Raw genomic sequence first — 23,677 nt, 5'->3', positions numbered from 1 at the left:
AATAAAACTAAATATGGGTACTCACTTTTGTGCACAGAACAAGGGGACCTAAGTTACCCAAGTTTGCCACAACCTTTGGAGGGAGGCAAATCAAATCCTCCTTGCAAATAGGGCAGATCTAAACAGAGAAAGTGTACTTATAATTGTAGGTATTGCTCTTTGAATCTTGAGACACAAGTTGTTTGTCATTGCGATTCAAAATAGGCACCACATTGCCCAAAAAGCTCACAAACCTAACTGCATGACTTCTATTAGCAAAGAAAAAATCAACACCCTGATGCACTTGTTTAACATTGACTGCCTGAGCAGCTGCACCGTGCTTGAGAATCAACTGTTCCAAATAGAAGAACGTTCTCCTATGGCTAACATGCACCGTGCTTGAGAATCAACTGTTCCAAATAGAAGAACGTTCTCCTATGGCTAACATGATGCCTGATTTGCACAACAGCCACGTACTGATCTGGGTTGGATTGAACGCTTGTACAATGTTCACACATATGATCTTGTTGAACATATTCAACAACATAACCATGTTCCAATATAGCCCCATTGAGCACTTCCTTCTGTATTCGCAACTTGACCTTGATTCTCTTAAAATGGGGTTCAGTCCATATGAATTCAGCATGTACAAGCCTAACCTTCTTAAAATTCTTGAGCCTCTTAATGCAAAATGTTAAGAGTTCCTTGGATTCTAATTGGGCTTTTATCCATGTTTTGGGGGGCTGTAAATACGAATTACATTCAGGGCAATGAATGACTGTTACGTGTTTTTGTAGACCTTCTGTGATATCCACTTGGGTTCGTATACAATTAACACACATGTTTGCTACGTTGGGTGGCATGGAAATACCGCACATACAACACAGTACTCGACCCGCGGTCTGCTGTACTGTAAACATATCGGCCATTAGACCCTCGGCCATTTCTACATCGTTTTAGACCGCGAAATGAAGGAATCTGCATCACGTTTTAGCACAGGAAATGTAAAACAAATAAGACAGAGAACAAACTTACTCCAAACACTTAAGCGATATAAGAAACACAAGATTTCAAGTATTTAAACATAAAATGCATTAATTGCTTTTCATAAAATAAAACCCTAAAACCTACTGCTGCAGATTGTAAAGGCCGAGAAGAATTAACCGCTAAACTATTCTACCGTGATCAAATTCAGAGCCTGAAATACAAAAATTTAAAAAGGCTTTTTGTAGATCCAAAAAATGTGGGTAAAGGGTTAGTTAATGCCAACCTGGCAGATAACAGACAGGTCGAATTCCACCCTGAGAACTTGAAATGCCCTGCAAATAGTGGTGGAAGGCTCTGATAAAACCTTTGAAGCGAAAATGGCCACGACAGATGGGTAAATGATTTATTTTGCAGAGTAAATAAAACTCAGCGAGAATGGAGCAAACCCTGCATCAACAATACAAGGCTGTACTGATCAGGTATCGCTCCAGATAATAAGGTCATTTGATTAGGAGATGATTGGTTCGTCGCTACATTCCATGATATGATATGGCTCGAGGATTCGAATGAAGAAATGGACAACAGAGCAACAACCTCCATCATACCCTCATTCAGCTGTGTATCATCTTCATCAATAATACATTAACAAAACACATAAGAAGAATAAGCAAACGAAGAATGGTCATCATCATAGGATCACAGTAGCAGTAGAGCTTAGAAGAAGAAGAAGAAGTTAAAGTACCTCTTCCGATTCAGAAAAGAAGAATAAAGAGGCGGTCGCGGGTTCGATTCCTCGCAGCGTAAAAACAAAGAAGAAGAAGGCCGCCCCCTCCCTTCTCCTCGCACTTTGCTTTTTTGCAACGGCTCGCCTGCAAACAATTGGGCGGAGGCAGATTTAATATGCGTTTAGGTCATGCGGGCAGTTGCGAAAACAGCTCTTGAGTTAAAATAAAAGAGAAAAGGATCGCCAGGGCTGCCGACTGCTTCCAAGGGCCTGTAAACAAACAGACGAGTGACCATTAATGGTGAAACGAATTCCGCCCTTTCTTACCCTGAATCAATCAAGAAACCGACACTAATTCAAACCCCATATCAAGAAACTCAAAACAACATTTTAATAAAGCACCGCCTCTAGTTCAAAACCCACATCAAGAGACTCTAAACAACGCTAAAGCTAGCAGATACAGACAAAATCCACAAACAGGGACGATTCCATATTCTGAAGGCAAAACAATCTACAGGAAAAATAGCCTACGCGGCCCTCATGCCCTTTTTAAAGGTTTTTTTAATGTTTTATTACATTTTTTATTAAATTAGATGGTTGATTTCTGTTCAATCGTCTAACAATAGATCCGACAACTACTATTAGGACAGAAAGACATTTTGGGAGATTTATTTCAAAGGAAACGTCTTATAGCGTAATTATTTATTATTAAATATTTGCTAATTTATTATAATTAATTAATATAAATATTAATTTAATAATATTGTTATATAAAATATTATAAATTATTTAAATAATTAATTAATTAATAGTAGTTTACACTTAAAAAAATATTTTCACATAGATTTGATGTCCCACCGCATGATATCGATCCGAAATTAGATACATGTAGTATGGTACAATGAATGGTATACATCAGAAGATGAATTGAATTTAAAATGAATCCTCGTCAATTTACCCACTCAAATCAAATATTAATTATAAATTAATTTTATTTGGCCAGCTATGATGAAAAGAAACATTGTCCACTTCCCAATCCAAATCAAATTACAGGTATTAATCTAATGACACTTGTGAAGGATATTAGTTAACTAATAAAAACTGTAAACCTGATAATTGAAAATTGTGTTAAAGCATTAATCTCGCCAATCTTGTGAAAGATGTTAGGTAATTATTGAAAACTATAAAATAGATAATTGATAATATTACTGCGGTGTTTAGCATCCACTTCATGGGAAAATCATTTTGTATCACTTTATTTACTATTATAAAGTTTAAATTTGATTTTTAAATTTGGTAGAACGACTACATCACATTTCAAAATATCCCAGAAAGTTTACAATGCACCATTAACTATGATATTAATTTAAATTTAAAAATTTCATTTTTAAATTTGGTAGAATGTCTATATCACAATTCAAAATATATCAGAAAGTTTACAATGCACCAATAACTCTGATATTGGTTTAAATTTCATTTTTAAATTTGGTAGAATGGCTACATCACAATTCCAAATATCCCAGAAAGTCTATATTGCAATATTAATTATGATGTTATGTTTTGGCACTTTTTTCCTGTATTTTTGTCTTTTAAAGTACTATACCAAATATCCCAGAAAGTCTATATTGCAATATTAATTATGATGTTATGTTTTGGCACCTTTTTCCTGTATTTTTGTCTTTTAAAGTACTATATGAGAATTTTGGTATGATGTTATGTTTTGGCACTTTTCTCCTGTATTTTTGTAAATAATGTACCAGTAACTATGATATTAGTTTTTAAATTTCATTTTTAAATTTGGTAGAATTCCTACATAACAATTCCAAATATCCCAAAGTATATGTTGTAATATTAACTATGATGTTATGTTTTGGCACCTTTCTCTTGTATTTTTGTCTTTTAAAGTACTATGAAGATCTTGGTATGATGTTATGTTTTGGCACTTTTCTCTTGTATTTTTGTAAGCACTATGAGGATCTTCAGGATTTTGATATATTAATGTGAATTTTGAATGCAATGTAATAATGGACTATGAGGATTTTGGTATGATGTTATGTTTTGGCACTTTTCTCCTTTATTTTTGTAAATAATGTACCAGTAACTATGATATTAGTTTTTAAATTTCATTTTTAAATTTGGTAGAATTCCTACGTAACAATTCCAAATATCCCAAAGTATACGTTGCAATATTAACTATGATGTTATGGTTTGGCACCTTTCTCCTGTATTTTTGTCTTTTAAAGTACTATGAGGATCTTGGTATGATGTTATGTTTTGGCACCTTTCTCCTGTATTTTTGTAAGCACTATGAGGATCTTGAGGATTTTGGTATATTGATGAGAATTTTGAGTGCAATGTAATAATGGACTATGAGGATTTTGGTATGATGTTATGTTTTGGCACTTTTCTCCTGTATTTTTGTAAATAATGTACCAGTAACTATGATATTAGTTTTTAAATTTCATTTTTAAATTTGGTAGAATGCCTAGATAACAATTCCAAATATCCCAAAGTATGTGTTATAATATTAACTATGATGTTATTTTTTGGCACCTTTCTCTTGTATTTTTGTCTTTTAAAGTACTATGAGGATCTTGGTATGATGTTATGTTTTGGCACTTTTCTCCTGTATTTTTGTAAGCACTATGAGGATCTTGAGGATTTTGGTATATTGATGTGAATTTTGAGTGCAATGTAATAATGGACTATGATGATTTTGGTATGATGTTATGTTTTGGCACTTTTCACCTGTATTTTTGTAAATAATGTAGTAGTAACTATGATATTAGTTTTTAAATTTGGTAGAATTCCTACATAACAATTCCAAATATCCCAAAGTATACGTTGTAATATTAACTATGATGTTATGTTTTGGCAACTTTCTCCTGTATTTTTGTCTTTTAAAGTACTATGAGGATCTTGATATGATGTTATGTTTTGGCACTTTTCTCCTATATTTTTGTAAGCACTATGAAGATCTTGAAGATTTTGGTATATTAATGTGAATTTTGAGTGCAATGTAATAATGCACTTTTGAACACTAATATTAAAATATATATTTTCAATTTATAAATTAACAATTTTTTTTTAACTATAAAATAAAATTATTGTTAATTAATATAATAATATTGATTTAAAAAAAAAATTATTAGAATAAATTATAAAAAAATAATAATTAATTTATTGTTTTTTTCATTTTTATTTAAAAATTAAGAAATTTGGAATGATAAAACCACCTACTAAATTATTATATAGAAGTAAGCTATCAAACATCAAAATAAGAAATTTGGGACAAAAAGATAAAACCACCTACTAAATTATTATATAGAGGCTAGCCACCAAACATCAAAATACGTGTTATCTCATAAAAATTGACGTTGTCCAAAATGATGAAAATATAAAATTAAAATATTAAAACTATATGAGAATGAAAATCATAATGTAATTCATGAAATGATGGAATTCGTAAAAATGTTTAATATTTCAATGAGTGAATTTAGGAGTATCAATTTATAATCCTCAATAGCTCCATAATGGTTATTAGGGTTTCAATTTCTATCCATTCTATCAGGTTTTCACAAACAACCTAAGTGAAAAAGCCAATTGAAAGACCCTATTATGATCTAACGTGAATAATCACAAAATATAAGGAAAATGATAAAAGTCATTAACCAAATACATGAAATCATATCCATATTATACCGTATGCATGGATTCACATTTTTTACAATGCAAGAGCCTCATCTATTCTTTTACCCATATTCTTACACAAATGACCATACAATGGTCCATAATGTTTTCAATTCCTTCTTATGATTAATGCATTCTCAAAAATCTTTGTGAATTTTAGGCATAATGTCAAGCTACATGTATTCCATCCAAGATTCGTAATTCCATCCAAGATTCGTAAACATTCAATTTCATGGAGTGTAGATATGCATAGTTCCATCCAAACCTTCAATGACTTGGCTAAGGAGAACAACTAGATATTACACTTGCTAGAGTAGACATGATCTGGAAAATTTTTGTGAGTGTTTTTAAACAAAAATCCCCATCATAAAAGGACCTTTGATTGATGCTTACATTTGCTTTGTGAAATCATGAGAAATGCATATTTTAACAACACTTTAGAAAACCATCAACAAGAAACAGGAAACCAATAAGAAGCAATAATCATGAACAAACATAACTCAATAATATGATAGTGAAGTTCACCTAGTGTGGGCTACGTCTTCAAGCCCGGTGTCAAGAGTGGGGAGACCACTTCATTAGGTGCTGCAAGAAATGATGAGTACATGATGCAATATTTGTCAATACAAGGATGAACCCCTTTTACTAGAGTTACATGTCTCTCCACGAGACTTTCTTCCATAATAAATCTCACTCATAAAGCCTCTCTTGCATCATCGCATTCTGTAATATCCCTGACATAAGCTACCATAAAAAGGTTGTAAAATGAGTGTTTTTGAATAATTAAATATTATCAGTTCTTATATTAATATTACATGAAGAATATTCTTCTAATTCTTAATTACAAGAATATTATAAGAAATAATTCTTAATTTTTTTTATTAGGAAAATTAGTATTCTTCTATGTAAATAAATTGTGTTTTCAGAGTTGATATATTTTATGAGTTTTAGAACTAACGAGACATAGTTTTAGAAAATGTATGGATAAGTGATATGTTGTCCAAAAGGAAAAACCAAATCTATCTTGAAAAAATTCATGAAATATTTATGGATGATTTATTGAGTGATTTTCGAATTTAGTAAAATATGATTTATGGATGGTTTATGGAGTGATTTTAGAATTTAGAAAAAATTTGATTTATGGAGTGATTTATTGGTGATTTATGGAGTGATTTTAGAATATAGGGAAAATCTAATTTATGGAGTGATTTATGGAATGCTTTTAGGATTTAGAAAAGTTATTTCATTTTCTTAATCCTGCTTATTGTGAGATTATGCGAAAGTATGAGAAATAATGACAAAATACATGCAGAATCAAGCCAAGAGAGAGGAATGGGTGTTTTTGAATAAGTATATGTACAAAATTGGTTGAATAAAATTCGATCTGATAGGGAACTCAACGGAGAATTGCTTCATCTCTTACTTGACCATTGTTGGCTATAGTAGTGTCGTAAACGTAGTCGATTTGACATAGAATACCACATCAAGAGTTTCATTGGGATGAAGGATTCAAAACCTGCATTAAAAGATAAATAGCTATGCTCTTGGAAAATTATTGTGTTTGCATATGGTGCATGAAGAAATAAGAATCAATTTTATTTTCTTTCATATGATAAAGAGTTGATATTATTTTCTTGGGAAAAGCTCCATGGAATTTTGTGCATATATGAATAAGTGTTTTGTTCATTGAATTGTTAAAAGATTTCATGTGCAATGAATTATTCAAAGATTTTCATGGCTAAATAATTGTGTGAATTGCATGAGTTATTCAAAAATAGGGTCCAAATATGCTATCATATCTACCAAACCATGATATATGTGTAAAGTCTCAAAGTGGTTTTTGTAAATGAGCCTATTATCACAAGAATACTCTTTCATATTTGAAGCATTCATTTTTAGTCTTTAAAAAACTACATCTAAACTTGATGAATAAAACAAGAAATTATTTAATATTTAAATCTAGAACAATGGTGTGGAAATATTCATTCAAATCTACTAAACCATGACACCTGTGTAAAAACTGAGAGAGGTTTTTATTAATGAACCATTTCCCAAAAAAAAAATTCCTTTTTCAATAGTTCATTTCGAGATGTTCGTAAACCATGCCCAAATTTGATGTCTAAAATAGACTAGAATAAATTATTTTCATTTGATTTGTTAGCGCAATAAGAATAGTTGTTTATGTATATATAGCGATAACTATTGTGTTAATGTTCTTGAAAAGAAATAAATTAATTGCATGTAGAAATAAATAGCTATTAAGTTTGATATTTCTTAAAAATAAATAATTTATTCACATGCCAAAAAATAGAACAATTATGTTGATACTTCTTGAAAAGAAATAAGTTATTCACATGCACAAAAATAGAACAATTGTGTTGATAATTCTTGAAAAATAATTAAGTTATTTTATTTAAAATATTGCGAGGGATTTTCTCATGATGGTAGTTGAGACTGCAGAGCTAGAACTGAACATGCTTTCGGAAGAGTAGGAAAGAACAACAACGTAGATCTAAAGTCAGTGAGACCTGCAACAAAGGAGAGACTTAATATTGAATTTGATCAGATCTTACTTTTCGAGCCGCAAGATCTGATCCAACGTGCAGGCCACTGCCGATGCTTTGTAGGTCCAGCTGTATTTTTGAAGGTAATTCCATTTCCCTTCACAACTAGGTTTTAGATCTATTTTTTTGCGGCTAGATCTAGATCTAGGCGGCTAGGTTCTAGATCTAATATTCTGTGGCCAGATCTAGATCTAATCTTATCTTCTGCCTTATTTTTTTGCGGCTGGGTTCTACGGGCAAGTAAAATATGGCTCCCAGCTTCACGAAAATAGCTGCTGGCTCATCTGCTTCTAGAGGGCAAGCTCTTGCCCATATCTTCATTGAAGCCCCATCTCCCACTATCTAAGTGGTCCAGGCCTCACTTGATGAGGCTTTGAAGTTTTCTGAAAGTGCCCTAATATGTCGTTCAATGGTTTTTGGCTGCGGCTGACAGCGCTCCACAATTGGATCTTGGAGGTATGGAAGCCTGTCATTTCTGATGAAATTAATATCTACCCCTGTGCTAGGGGTTTCTTTATAGTAGATTTTGAAAATCCTGAAAGCAGACAATGTATTCTAGATTCCGACCCTTGGTTTTGGGAAAAATCAGGCCTATTCATGAAGCCATGGAACCCATCATTCGATCCCTCTATAGCAGTGATAACCTCAGCACCAGTTTGGCTGAGATTGCCAAGCCTACCCTTGCATCTCTGGAATCTCTCCTCGCTAAAAGCCATCGGAAATGCAATTGGGAAATTTTATTGCAGGTGCCCAAAAACAGAGGAATATGCCAGAACCACCTATGCACGCATCTGTGTGGAAATGGACTTCAGCGCTGGATTCCCAGCTAAAACAAACCTAATAAGTAAAGACTATGCGTGGAACCAGAATCTTGATTATGAAAGCGTCCTCTTCAGATGTCGATCCTGCTTTGAGACATGGCATCTAGCCAAAAATTGCCCAAAAGCCTTTGAGAAAAATTTTGCTATAAAAAACCACCACAGATCTACATGGTGGGAAGGAGCACAAAAATAACACTACACTGTCATCAAAGAAGAATATTCTAGAGAAAACTTTGAATCACAAGAAATCGGGGAAGAAAGAAACAGCTCTCAAGAAAAGCAAGGAGAAAGCCCCGCCCAACAAATCAACAGTTATGAGGATTCAAATACTGCACAAAATAAATCTTCATTTAACAGCAAAGCAGATCTCCTAGACCAAACTTCTTCTTCGAATATCTTCAAAAGAACGAACACAATAGATCGCGAATATAAGACGCCAATGTCACAAGAACTAGAAGAGATGAAGGAGATGCAAGATAAAGGATGTTGGAAGACCGTAGAGAAAAAAAAGAAAGCTACAACACCAATCTCGCCAAGAAAGATGAGGAGCCAGATAATTAAAAATTAAGAAAATTGTAGGTCCAATAGACCAATTTGGTCTCAGTGGACGTTAACCACCACCACCACCATCATCATCATCATCATCATCATTAAAGTTTTAAAGAGAAATATTGTAATCTTAAAGAAAATATCTTCTTATGTGCATAGAAATAATATATGGTATATCTGGTCTACTCGAAATGAATAGGTGATTTACATGCATGGAAAGTTTAAGTTGTGCAAAAAGAAATAAGTAACTTTTTGAGAAAGAGCTCACATAAAAGCTTTGCATAAAAGACAATCGGTTATCCTATTTGAAATGATTTGTTATTGATGCTATTTCTTGAGGAAGCATTACAAGGTTTTCTAATGTTTGAAATTATAGGAATTTTTTTGTATTGCATGCATAATAGCTAGTGAGTTAGCTAAATTTTCAAGAAAGAATAATTAGTGTGTTAAATTCCTTGGAATATATATATATATATATATATATATATATATATAGAGAGAGAGAGAGAGAGAGAGAGAGAGATAGATATATATACTATGAAAGAAAATATTTTTTGTGTTAAAACTCTTTAAAAGGAAGAGGAGAAGAAAAAACAGGTCATTGTATGTATTATTGAATTAGATTTTTGGAGAGGAAATCTCGTAATCACATGCTTTATTGTGTTAATATTCGTTTGGAAAATTAGTTAGAGAAACATATACACTTGCATTCATGGAAAATTATAGTTTTGGTATGATATTTCTTGAGAAAAGGAAGGTGCAATCACATAATATTAATTGTGTTAGCCTTCTTTTTGGAAAAATACCTTGCATTTGCACACCTAAAGGGATTAGCTATGGTATTAGATTTATTTTGCGAGAAGATTATGTATATTCATTGGGCTAGATCTTGTGGTAAGAAGAAAATTTCCTTTTTCATGCATGAAAGAATAAATGTTATGTGATTGACCCCTTAGAGAAGAAATGTGCTTATTTTTCCATGCAATATTTAGTTAGTTTACTTTGGAAACAAATATATGTTTCACATGCAAGAAGAACAAGTTATCATGTTATTTTATGTTGGAGAGGACAAGTTGTAGTATACCTAGGGGGGATATCTTTGGGTACCTCCCTTTGTACCCCAAAATATTCCCCCTAGGTATAAAAGGGGGGATATTATGGGGTACAAAGGGATGTACCCAAAGAAATATTCCCCCTAGATATACTACACAAGCAGTTGCATGCATGAAATTATAACTATTATGTCAACTTTTTTTGAAATAGAGCTTGCAATTTTATACATAATAGCCATTGTTAATAATCTCCCATGGAAAAGATGTTTTCGGAAAAGAGAATCCATTCACATGCATAAGTATATAATCTATTGCATCAACCTCTTTGGTAAAGAAAAGATAATAGTAGGAAAAAAGAAAATTTCTTGTTGGGCTAGTTCTCTTGAAAGCTTGTTATGCATTTGCATGCACAAGAATAATATCTAGTATGTTAGCTTTCCTTGGAAAGAATATGAAAGTGCATTCACGATTTTGTTAGCGTTTTGTTGGAAAGATGACGCTAGATAGTGATTTGCTTGTTATTAATGAATGTGCAATGATATTAAATAACACACTTCATGACTTTCTATTTATATTTTATGTATGTTCATAAATAGATTTTGAAGTGTCACTAATAAATATTGATTATTTGTTTATTAATCTTCTATCTAATCATGATATCAAGTGTGTTGAAAACAACAATGGAAGGAAAGGATGGCGACTTGTGAAAATGATAGTTTATGTTTAACATTGTGGCAGATAAAGATTTGTTGGTCCATGCAAATTAAGGAATTACAACCACAGGATGATCCACTAATGGAGACAGTGAGACCACAAAGACATAGAGATTGAGGAATCATGGGTAAATGATATCATGTTGATTGTAATAGCTAATAGTTATTATGTTGCATTTAAGAAGATTTTTCTAGGTAATACTTTATAACAAGGGTTAAGGAATGGACTTCCTTATAACCATAGAGTGAGGGGTGAACATCCTCACGAGCTTTTAATAATAAAACTAAATTTTTGTTGGTTTTCACCATACGAGGTTTCCAACACATATCGGTGTCTAATGATTTGATTGTTCATTGTGCCATTTTTAAGATGTTAATTTCTTTCATGATGTGATGTTTATAATACAATATATCATTTACTAATTGAGTTAAAAGAATAATGGAATCGATGAATAGTTATAGCAGGAAATTTGAGTTAATATGCTACAACAAAGGTAGGTAATGGTTGTGTAGATAACTATGCTTTTAATAAATATTTCTCTATGTAATGTTCATGATTATTTTAATGATCATTGAGGGAATATAGAAAGTAATTTAGAAAGTTACACATTGGTGAATCCCGAAAAAATTTCCTAACTCCATGCATTTTCCTGCTAGGTTACTGGGGGACGTTACACGTTTCTTGCAAAAGTCAATGAAATATGACTGTAAACTTAACTCCTTTCTGACTTGGTCAAATCTGGGCTCCCTAGGAATATGAAAGATTCTATGAAGATTCTCTTTTGCGAGTTGATTGAAATTCGGTTGCTTAGATGAAGAAAATGATCATGCCATCACGTTCCTCACAACAAATCTAGACAAATGAGTATAAACTTGGTCTAGTTCTGAAATTTTTAATTTTGGGCCTTTAGGGAATCTTTCAGATTCTATGTAGATTCTTGGGTCAAGGTTTCAACTTCATGGTTCTGCGCTCAACTTTGTGCTTCTGAAAAATCCGCCACCCATATTAGAAAACTAATGATGCCATGAGACTCCTAGTGATAATCCAGTTATCTAACATAAACTTGACAAATTTCTATCTCTGTCAAAAATTAGCTCCAAGATAATCTTACAGATTCCTCACAAGATTCACAAGTTCTTAGATCCACTGCCTTGTTTTGTGTGCCGACTCATGGTTCCACTCTCAAAACTCTCTTTTGTCCCTACCAAATGAAAAGTGTTAGTTTAAATAACCCTTAGCGGACATATATCCCAATAACATCATTGGTCCAGGTCGTAATATGCGTTATTAATGGACGGGTGACCCCGAGTCAAACCCCTTGGGCTCCGTCCTCGACACATTAGTTTTGACCTTGGTTTAATGTGGCACTTTGTGTTATTTTTGGATCCGCATGTTGGCGGGCTGACTAATTCGGTGGGGTAGGTTTGATCCTCGCCAACCCCAATTCAAACAGTCATCGGCCGTTGTAACGACCATGGGTCGTGGCCCTAATTAATAATATATTTATTATATATGTGGAGAGTGGCTGGCATGGGTAGCAGGCTACAAAATTTCCAGTTTTGACTGCCAAAAGATTCCCAATTTTTGCCTAGATAATAGGTGCCAAATTCAGCAGCTTCCTTCAAAGTTAGCCATATCACCAATTTTAGCAGACCTCCAAATTTAGCCGGTGCTCTGTCAAATTTAGCCAGTGGGGCCTACTTGATGAAAACATTCACTGCAAATATTTTGAGCATACGCACTAGGATTTTAGTGACATCTACACCATAGAAAACACGATGATGAGCTTTATGTTCTGGTCATAGTTTCAACAAAATCCTAAGAGTTTGAATTTCGAGCTTTTTTGGAGCTATCTGGATCAAGACATGTCAAATTAAAGTCATGGAAAGTTGATAAACACTTTTATTTATAAGATCACACAATATATACATCCATCCATGAATAAGATCTACACTATACACACACCTAAGATTCATTTGGCTATTCACTATTGATGCATTACACATAATATTCATGGGAATTAAGTCCATTTAATGAGATATAAATACCATTTGGGCCTCCATGCCTCTCATTCATGTACCAAAATGCACATTGATAAAAGGGTAAAGGTTTTACACTATTATGGTTAGATGTAAAATTGTTATCCAAAGTTAAAGTTTCTAAAGGTAAGTTTTTTAAGCGAAGAAATTCATAATAAGTTATAAAGAATATCTTTTCCATATTGAATACATAAATAAACATGGGTTTTGCCCATAATTTTACCACTGTTTTACCATGCACCTTCTAATAATGTTCTAAAAATAAACCAACAAATAACCATTTTACTTATTGTCGGCCATTCAAGAATGATGTCAAAACCTCGCAAGGAAACTATCATTTTAGCATTTTTCTTAGTAGTTAGCTTCCAACAACATGGATAACACAATTCAAAATAGAGATTGAAATATTTCAATGAATGAAAATTTAAATAATCATTAATATAAGATATTGAAATAAGACAAGCGTGAGTAGGATTTCATGTCATGTATTATGTATGCAAAACACATGAATTGGAAAACGAAATAGTTGGGATTTAGATTGCCAGAGTTATGTAATATGATGGTGAAACAACATTTAAGTTAAGACACATGAATCAATTATATCACTATAACTTTCTATTCTCATTTGAGAAAATTTTAGAGATGTAAATTTATTTTAAAACATAGAAACTTTGGTGAGCCTCAGTAGTCCCTAATATGCAAATTTTAAAATATTCGACTATATTTTCATAAAAATATTCAAATTTGTATTGATTTTATGTAATATCTCTACAATTTTTAAAGTAAACTAATTTTATCTTATGAAATTTTGAAAAATCATTTTTATAAAAAAATTGGAAATAAACAAATCTCATATTTAAAAAATACATGGAAAATTAACCTATATGCTATATTTAGCCTCTAAAATTTCCCCAATTCTCATAAATAATAGCAAAATTAACAAAATTAGTAGTTACATACAACATCAAATATTTAAGCATTCCCTGAGGTTGCAGGAGTTAAATGATAGGTTAGTGAAACACTATCAAAGTTAAGACACACTAACCAATAATGTCACCAAAACTTCTCATTCTCATAACTAATAACAAAATTAACCATTTATAATAATTAGACAAATCTTTAAATATTTCTATCATCTATTCAATTAAATTAAAAAAAAAATAAACTTCTTAATATCACCATAAATTACCATTAGATTACCATAAAAAAAAATATATTAATAATCAAGGTTCTATCCTCTCCATAATAATATAAATGTCATAACATCTTTATTGATTAATTAAATAAACCATAGTTAAATTTTTACGATGTTATAATTATATCTTCAATCAAATAATTAGATAAAAACAAATGGTTGCTTTAAGAAAAAAAAAAAAAAAAAAAAACCGTATGTTCATTATAAATTTAAAAAATTATGCATAAAAATATTATAACAACTGGTTCCTCCGATGGACAAGTTTCTTTCCAATGTTTATGCGCAATATTGCATTTAAAACTTTTATTCTTTTCTCAAGCCTTCGAACCAGTTTCTAACCTTTAAACTTTAAACACTTTTCTTTAATCATATAATAGAGGAACCCGCAAATCAAAATCAAATAAAATATAACGTCTCAATGTTTTCATCATAAGAATATCAAACAATTGATTCAATTACAAATATTTTTTCAAATTAGTGAATATATTATAGGAAAGTAATATTTAATAAATTGAGATTATTTTGTTGAACTTATATAATGGAGAAATGTTTTATTCACGTAAACAAAGTTGAGTAAATATTATTTTCAATATAATTGGGTGGATTAAATTATTAAAATATAATCTTATTTTTGAGTATTAATTTTAGTTGACCAATTTTTTAATGTTTAATATTTTAAATACTTCATATAACATTCCTGGATCAAATAATATTTTTTAATAATAAAAAAAATAAAATTAATAATAATTAAATAAATCACATCACATAAATCATCACCTAAAAAACTTTCCCTTATTTAACCAAACATAAGCAAAAATGTAAATTTCAAAATAACAAAAAAAACTATTTATTAATATAAAACTTTAAATTATATTAAAACACAAACAACTCGATAACTATATATTATATTTAATTTCAATAATTACAAATACCCACCCTTACATCCAATATCTTTCTCGTTACTCCTAAAAACCAGACTATAATGTCCACCTTTCAAGATAATGGACAAAGTGGATTATCTTATATACCACACAACTAATTTAGTAGTGACTTCGCAAATCAACTAATTTAGTAGGGTCGCACTTGTTTCCAGCAGTTGATTGCTACCAGGTCTCAGCAGTGTCGATCGATTACCTTTCTACGGTTTTCAATCGCACACTCTCTTAATTTCATCACTCTCGTCTTCATCTCCGCACCTTCCTCGCCCGTCAGCACTCTCTCCACAGCGTTCCTAATCTCAGCCATGTCGATTACTGATGTTTCATCCGCAGTACACGTACTGCTTTCCTTGACCAAAGGCAAGCCGATTTTCCAGACATGGACTATATAACATTGATTCACAAATTGATCTCCAAAGTAAGGCCAACATAACATGGGCACCCCCATCGTGATGCTCTCCAAGGCTGAATTCCACCCACAATGTGTGAGAAAACAAGCAATGGAAGGATGAGAAAGAACCCTCAACTGGGGGCACCATGACACCAAACAACCTCGTTGGCTCTGTTCGATGCGCTCCACGAACCCTGGAGGGAAGTCAACCTCTCTGCCTTCTAGCAGATCGGAGCGAACAACCCAAAGAAATGGTCTCTCCGTGGCTTCCAACCCAAGTGCAAGTTCTTGGAACTGTGTCTCTCTTAACACACTCAAGCTGCCAAACAGATTACAGACTGCCTGGACTGCCTATCCAACCAATTCAAACATTCCCCTTCCTCTGCCCAAAAACCCATAACGATTTCCAATTCGACTCCTGACGTCGAATTGAGAAAGGCATAAGGAATCAAGGGACCTATTGCATAGACTGAACCACCATTCTCGACTAGACTACATATGGTGGGGGCTTCAAGATGATGGAAGGAATTAAAGATGACCCAATCTATTTCTCGCACTCTCTCCATGCATCGATTTAGGAAATGGAAAATGAATTCTTTCTGAGAGTCTGTAAATCCTGGAACCCATGGAAGATGTGCAGAGCAGAGCGGCGGCATGGAGGGGAGGTATTTCACCATTTTGAAGTCCTTTGGAATGCCTGCATAGGCCTCCATTAGAAAGCACAATATGTTAATATTGGCAATAAATACATAGACTATAATAAAAAGATTCATCAAATAATAGTAATTATTTGTATGCATTGTTAAGCTCCATTGATTTTACACAAAAGCTACCTTGATTTATGGAATTGCAGCTTTTCTTAACTTATGGAAACCAACTGCAGTAGTTTCCTTAAGTTAAGAAAATCAACTGCAATTACTAAATTTATAATTGGGAGCTACTAAAGTGGTCCATCACTTTGATCTGATCTCTACCTTGATTTGTGGTTTTTCTAACACATAGCTTTTAGAAGCTTGATGGAAGCTTAGCTATATGTTCATCTGTTTGGTCCCCAAGCTCATATCTCAAACCCCCTTCAGTTCTACACCATCTAGATGAGATAGCAGAGCTCGGAAGTGCCTTCAGAATTCTTGTGTTCTTTTTCCTTTGCTTGGATTGAAGCTGGAGTGTAGAAGAAGTAGCAGGGAAGTGGACTGTGGCCTTCATCAAAACATCACCAATGGCTGGAGGTAACTCGTATCCCTGGGTATTAAGTTTCAGTGATTCTTTTGAGTTCTTTCCGCATGCAGAATCGCTGTTTAAGTTTATTAGTTTTCTAACAGTTGGTATCGGAGCACCATTTTTTTTGCCTCTGCCTTGGTGTGCGATTCGAATAGCATTAGAAATTAGTTCTGATTTTTGCGAGGTTTCTTGATCTGAATCCGCGTTCGAATTGTGGAGGGCATTTGTCAACTTTGGTTTACCTTTGCCATGTATTCTAAGAGTCTTGAAACGTCGCTCGTGAAGCATGGCGGTTTTTTGCTTATTTTCTTAGAATTTTTGGATGTTCTGAAAATAAATCTCGGAATGATCATCTCTGTATAATGATTTAAATTTTTGATATGCTCAACGATCTCTGTGTTTTGTTGGGTACACTTCAATCGTCAAATATCGTCCCTGGAATCACCAGTTTCATGGATTGCATTAATACCTAAATTGAATTTATTCAAACATATTCCAGAGATTTTCATTTTCCGCCTGATGCATTTTTCGTCTTCATTCTGAGAAGGGAACATTATTCTGATTTGGGAATTTGATCACTTTAAGTTGGATTTATTGCGGCTTTGGAAAATGGTTAGCAATTAATGTCGGAAGCTAACGAATGACTTCTGCAATTACTCGTATCAATTCCATGGAGTTGGGAAGTCAAACTTTACCATATGTTATGTCCACGTTAATGAGGGGATTAATATATATTATGGTTATATATTATGGTTTTGGTTATAACAATATTCCTTTTCATATAACCATACGATTACCTTGCCACGTATTTGTGATACGTTGGTTTTTGTTTTATATGGTATTTACATAACCATTTCATGACCTCCATTTTCAGTAACAGGATACCCGGATTCTATCAAACTAAAGCTTGTTTTCTTTATCGAGAAAATTAAAGAGCGATTGCCATCGCGGTTTTTATTTTTTATTTTTCATCTTTTATTTTTGGAAGTCTCGTACTCAATTGCGAGTATGCAGATATGAAATTATGCAGGTATGCATGTTTTTCCTATTGTTATATGAATTCAGTTGGGCAATATCCCTGTACCCATTGGCCTCTTTTTGCTTGCTGCCAAAATTGGCGAAGTTTTCGTTTGGAATCTTCAATCCTGTACACACAAATCTTATAGAATAAGTGTCGATATGGTCAAGTGAATCTGTGTATGTATGTCTCAATCCACGTCTGCCGCTGGGGCAATTGCTTGGATTGGTGTTGCTTGTAGCAGGAATTGATGTGATTTAAATATGCTCACCTCTGTACTTAAAGTCATTTTGGAGGCACAGTATAGATTGGGAGAAATAATTTTGGTTTATTATCTCGAGTCGGCGGCCAACCGTCCGTTGGATTATGGCTTGGCTTTAATTCTATTTTGAAGGTAAAGATGCGTATTTTAATCTTTTAGAGAGAATGGTTAGGCTGGAAGCCTGTTACGATTTATGCTCTTCAACGTAAAATAAAACCAGCCATATTTACATTCACTTCCTGCTTAGCAGTGGTTTCTATCATGCAACTATAATTAGACCAATCAAGTTACGTTTAGATTAAATCTGTGAATTTTGTGCTTTTCTTGGCTTTTATTGTCAAGGTTGGTATTGCCTCAATGAAAATTTCTACACTTTTGTATCTATTGCCATCATAAATTTGCAGTTGGGTGGGGATTCCTTCGACTGCTTGGTGTAAAATGTACTGAATATGCAGATTTATCCAAACCCATCTAAACCTGGGTTTAATATGACATGCACCTCGAGGGCAAAAAGTTACATGATGTGTATTGTTTTCTAGTGGGAGCTATGAACCCCAAGGCGCTTTAATATGGTATATATTTTGATTATGGTTTTATGGTTTGGTTATAATTTATATAGTTAATTTGGATAACTATATAAAATCAACAATGCAAAATGCAAAGTAAGTTTTATAATTGATTACATATTTAATGTAAAATTTACATTTTTTGCTCATTTGGAAGTATCTCAATTCAGTGGATTTCAATTTAAAACTTTGATGTTTTACTAATCCAGAGACTGAGAGCATTAAATGTTAAAGTGGAAAAATATTACAGTTATATGGAGTTTATTAAAATGTCATTTTGACTTACTCCTTTCAGTAAACATTATTTTTCTCTCTGGATAAGTTTTGTTTATGCAACAAAATTAATGTCTAGTGATCTATGTAATTTTAATTAATTAGAGAGTAGCCACAGCATCTTTAATTAAATAAAATTATATATTGATTGGCAAGATCACATAAAGATTATTTAGACATTAAATTGTAATTAATTACACTGAATATAATAAATTTTACCCCACAGGAATTTTTATTATATTTATGTGATTAATTAGGATAAAATTTCATAACCTACCCACAGGAGTTATGAATTAATAAGTTTTATCATAAAGTTTTATTGAATCAGCTTGAATTGAAAATTTAGCCCACAGGCAATTTTCATGTCATTTGATTCAATTCTTTTTAGCATGTTTTACATTGGTAAAACATGAAAGTTCATAAAAGTTTTGTTGAATCTGTTTGAATTGAAAATTTAGCCCACAGGCAATTTTCATGTCATTTGATTCAATTCTTTTAAGCATGTTTTACATTGTAAAACATGAAAGTTCATAAAGTTTTATTGAATCTGTTTGAATTGAAAATTTAGCCCACAGGCAATTTTCATGTCATTTGATTCAATTCTTTTTACCATGTTTTACATTGGTAGAACATGAAAGTTTATTAAGCCTCAACATAAGCATGTGATTCTTTATTTTAATGCAGTAGTACAACCTGCAAATTTCTCTGAAATTCGTTCTGACATTCCCGAAGTTGAGGAAGTAATCTCGTTTGTTTGTTATGAATCTGATATGGTTAATGTTAATATTAACACATGGTGGATTGATTATGGATCAACAGTTCACATTTCGAATTCCTTGCAAGGTTTGCAAAACCTAAGGAAGCCCGTGGGAAGTGAGCAAAGCATCTTATTAGGAAACAAGATGGGCTCGCATGTGGAAGCTATAAGAACATGTTATTTAACTTTAAGTAGTGGCTTTGTTTTGGAGTTAGAAAAGACCTTTTATGTTCCAAGTTTTTCTAGAAACTTGATTTCAGTTTCAAGGCTTGTACCTTTTGGATATTCCTTCAACTTTTCAGAAAAATCTTTCAGTCTATTCTATAAATCTGATTATGTTGGGAATGGTATTTTGTCTAATGGTCTTTACAGCATTAATTTATAAAACAATGTCACATATGATTCAATGCATGTTCACACTGGCACTAAAAGATGTGTTATTAATGAAGTTTCCTCTAAATTATGACACCGGAGACTAGGTCATATCTCCATAGATAGAATTAAAAGATTGGTAAATGAAGGAATACTTAATACTCTAGATTTTACTGATTTTGAGACTTGTGTGGACTGCATAAAGGGAAAGTAGACCAACAAGTCAAAGAAAGGTGCCAATAGGAGTTCAGACATATTAGAAATCATACATACTCACAGATTTTATTGTCCGTCTCACAGCATTAGGATTGAGTTTCTTGAAAATGACTTGATCAGTGGGAGCGATCAAACCAGAAACATAGTTTCTGAGAAAGATCATTCAGAATCTCAACTTTCCACTTCAAGTGATAGATTGGTTATTATTCATTGCACCCCTCAAGTACGAACTGGTGTTGAACAACCAATTGTTGAAGTTCCACAAGCTGCTGACGATATTCCAGTAGATCAAGGAGTTCAAGAGTTGCCAAGAACTTTTGAACAACAAGTTGAACCACATACTTCTCAGGAAGATGATGGTACAACATTAAGAAGATCTACTAGACCTAAGAGATCAGCAATTCCTAATGATTATGTTGTGTATATACAAGACCTGACATTGCATTTGTTGTAGGAATGTTGGGACGATATCAGAATGATCCAGGTTTAGACCACTGGAGAGCTGCAAAGAAAGTAATTAGGTACCTTCAAGGGACCAAAGACTACATGCTTATGTATATCCTGTTTGAGGTTGCTTTACATGGTGTATGGCTTAAGAATTTCATTTCTGGGCTTAGAATTATGGATTCTATCTCTAAGCCATTGAGAATATATTGTGATAATTCAGCTGCTGGTTTTATGGCTAAAAAAAAGTGGGAGTCGAAATAAACACATCGACATTAAGTATTTAGCTATAAGGGAACGTGTTAAAGAAAATAAAGTGGTCATTGAGCATGTCAGCACTGAGTTAATGATCGTTGATCCTTTGACTAAGGGCATGCCACCGTTTAATTTCAAGGATCATGTATTGAATATAGGACTTGGTTCCATTATGCAGTTTTTCATTGTATGGACAATGTTAATGAAATTCTTAATTATTGTGATGTTTTTTCTCATATTTATGTGCACCTTAAGTTGATTTGAGAAAATTCATTTAAGAAGGACCAAGAATAAACATAGGGTTTATTCATTAAGATATTATTGCCACATAAATTATAATAAGAATAGATGCATAGTAATACATGGAAGATAATACTCGTCATTAGAGGACTTATCGCCATGATTCATGTATCTATTACTTAATACAGATTATCAATGGTTTTTAAGTTGAGACATTAAGTTTGGAAGTATGGACCAAGTGGGAGAATGTTAAGCTCCATTGATTTTACACAAAAGCTACCTTGATTTATGGAATTGCAGCTTTTCTTAACTTATGGAAACCAACTGCAGTAGTTTCCTTAAGTTAAGAAAATCAACTGCAATTACTAAATTTATAATTGGGAGCTACTAAAGTGGTCCATCACTTTGATCTGATCTCTACCTTGATTTGTGGTTTTTCTAACACATAGCTTTTAGAAGCTTGATGGAAGCTTAGCTATATGTTCATCTGTTTGGTCCCCAAGCTCATATCTCAAACCCCCTTCAGTTCTACACCATCTAGATGAGATAGCAGAGCTCGGAAGTGCCTTCAGAATTCTTGTGTTCTTTTTCCTTTGCTTGGATTGAAGCTGGAGTGTAGAAGAAGTAGCAGGCAAGTGGACTGTGGCCTTCATCAAAACATCACCAATGGCTGGAGGTAACTCGTATCCCTGGGTATTAAGTTTCAGTGATTCTTTTGAGTTCTTTCCGCATGCAGAATCGTTGTTTAAGTTTATTAGTTTTCTAACATGCATACTGTCTGATGGAATGATTTCGGCTGATAAGAGCGGTGCAATATTATAGACCAGTGCATAGGGAGCTGTAAGAGATGTCCAGAGAACGGCCTTTGGAATGTGGTGGCGTAGAGCAATCTCTACTGCCCGTGACGCAAGAACATCTACAACCAAGCAAAGACTTGAATCATTATCCTCCTCTAATTTGATTTGGTGAATGAGGTTGTCAAGAAATGGGACAATCACGTTTTCTGTGACACCACAGAGCTTGGCAATGTCAGTGCGACTATCACTTGAAGGCAGACCATCAGGGACGACCACAGATTGGATCAACCTGTGGTTACTCAAACTTTTCTTATTAGCCTCTTCTATCCGAGAGTGGTTGTATTCTGTGTTTACAAAAGTGACGAGGAATCCCTCCTTCACAAGCTTGAAGGCCACCTGCGTCATGGGATTTATGTGGCCTTGAGCAGGAAAAGGAACGAGAACTGCACGGTGTCGCCTGCTGGGGCTAATATCCATTATTTCTCCCTTTCTCTGCTCCACGATGTTGCCTTAACACACTACTTTCTTTCTCCCCAAATTTTCATCAAGTTTGAGAGAGAAGGATGAGGAGTCCTGGTTTAAAAAGCAATAAAAATGCTACCAGATTTGTCGTTTCCCTATTTTTCTTCACATTCTCTCATGAAGCAGTGAAGAAACGTTATCAAATTTTAGCCGTCATGAAAATCAAACCGTGAATGGGCTCACAGTGATTCCATATTTCTTTCCGCGGATTGTAGTTTTCGGAACACTTAAGAAATCTGAAATGGTAAAGATGAATTATTAATCTTGTAGCCGTGTTTAGAATGATAGGTGAAATAGTCTTTTGCATGTGCTTTAATAGTTTGGTGGAGAGGTTTGGTGTAATAGTTATGTGGGGAGATTTGGTCCCACAATTCAATACTACTTTTACCTGAAAGCTCCTTAAAAGCTGCTCCAAATATGATTTTTTCCTGAAAGCTGCTGAAAAAGCTACTCCAAATATGATTTTTTCCTTTGAAAAAAAAATCATATGCCAGATTATCACCTTTTTAATTACATGCAAAATAGTCTACATGTATAGTACCTTTATTTTTGTTGATTTTGCATTATTGAATGAAATTATGCATTATTATAATAGGTCTTAAATCGCTGGATAAAAAAAAAGTCTGCACATGTATCACAATTATGGAATGAAAGACATTTTGGAATATTTTATAAATTTGATGGTCCCACAAATCAATACTACTTTTATCTGAAAGCTGCATTTTTTCCTTTGAAAAAAAAATTATATGACAGATTGTCACTTTTTTAATTACATGCAAAATAGTCTACATGTGTAGTACCTTTATTTTTGTTGATTTTGCATTATTGAGTGAAATTATGCATTATTATAATATGTCTTAAATCATTGGATACAAAAAAAAAGGTTTGCACATGTATCACAATTACATTTGTTAATTTTGGGTTATGGAATGAAAGACATTTTGGAATATTTTATAAATTTGGTAGTCTCACAATTCAATACTACTTTTACCTGAAAGCTGCTCAAAAAGCTGCTCCAAATATGATTTTTTCCTTTGGAAAAAAAAATCATATGACAGATTATCACTTTTTTAATTATAATATGTCTTAAA

At 33.0% G+C, this 23,677-nt stretch overlaps 1 pseudogene; it reads right to left on the bottom strand.

The window, feature by feature from the left end:
- Positions 1 to 362: 362 nt before the first annotated feature.
- Positions 363 to 22,725, bottom strand: LOC149249972 (UDP-glycosyltransferase 85A5-like; annotated as a pseudogene).
- Positions 22,726 to 23,677: the final 952 nt, after the last annotated feature.

This window comes from Pinus tabuliformis, chromosome 7, assembly GCF_031772625.1.
Source record: "Pinus tabuliformis cultivar Carrire ecotype Pingquan chromosome 7, CPIR1, whole genome shotgun sequence".
NCBI lineage: Eukaryota > Viridiplantae > Streptophyta > Pinopsida > Pinales > Pinaceae > Pinus > Pinus tabuliformis.
This window is presented reverse-complemented; position numbering and strand designations above follow the sequence as displayed.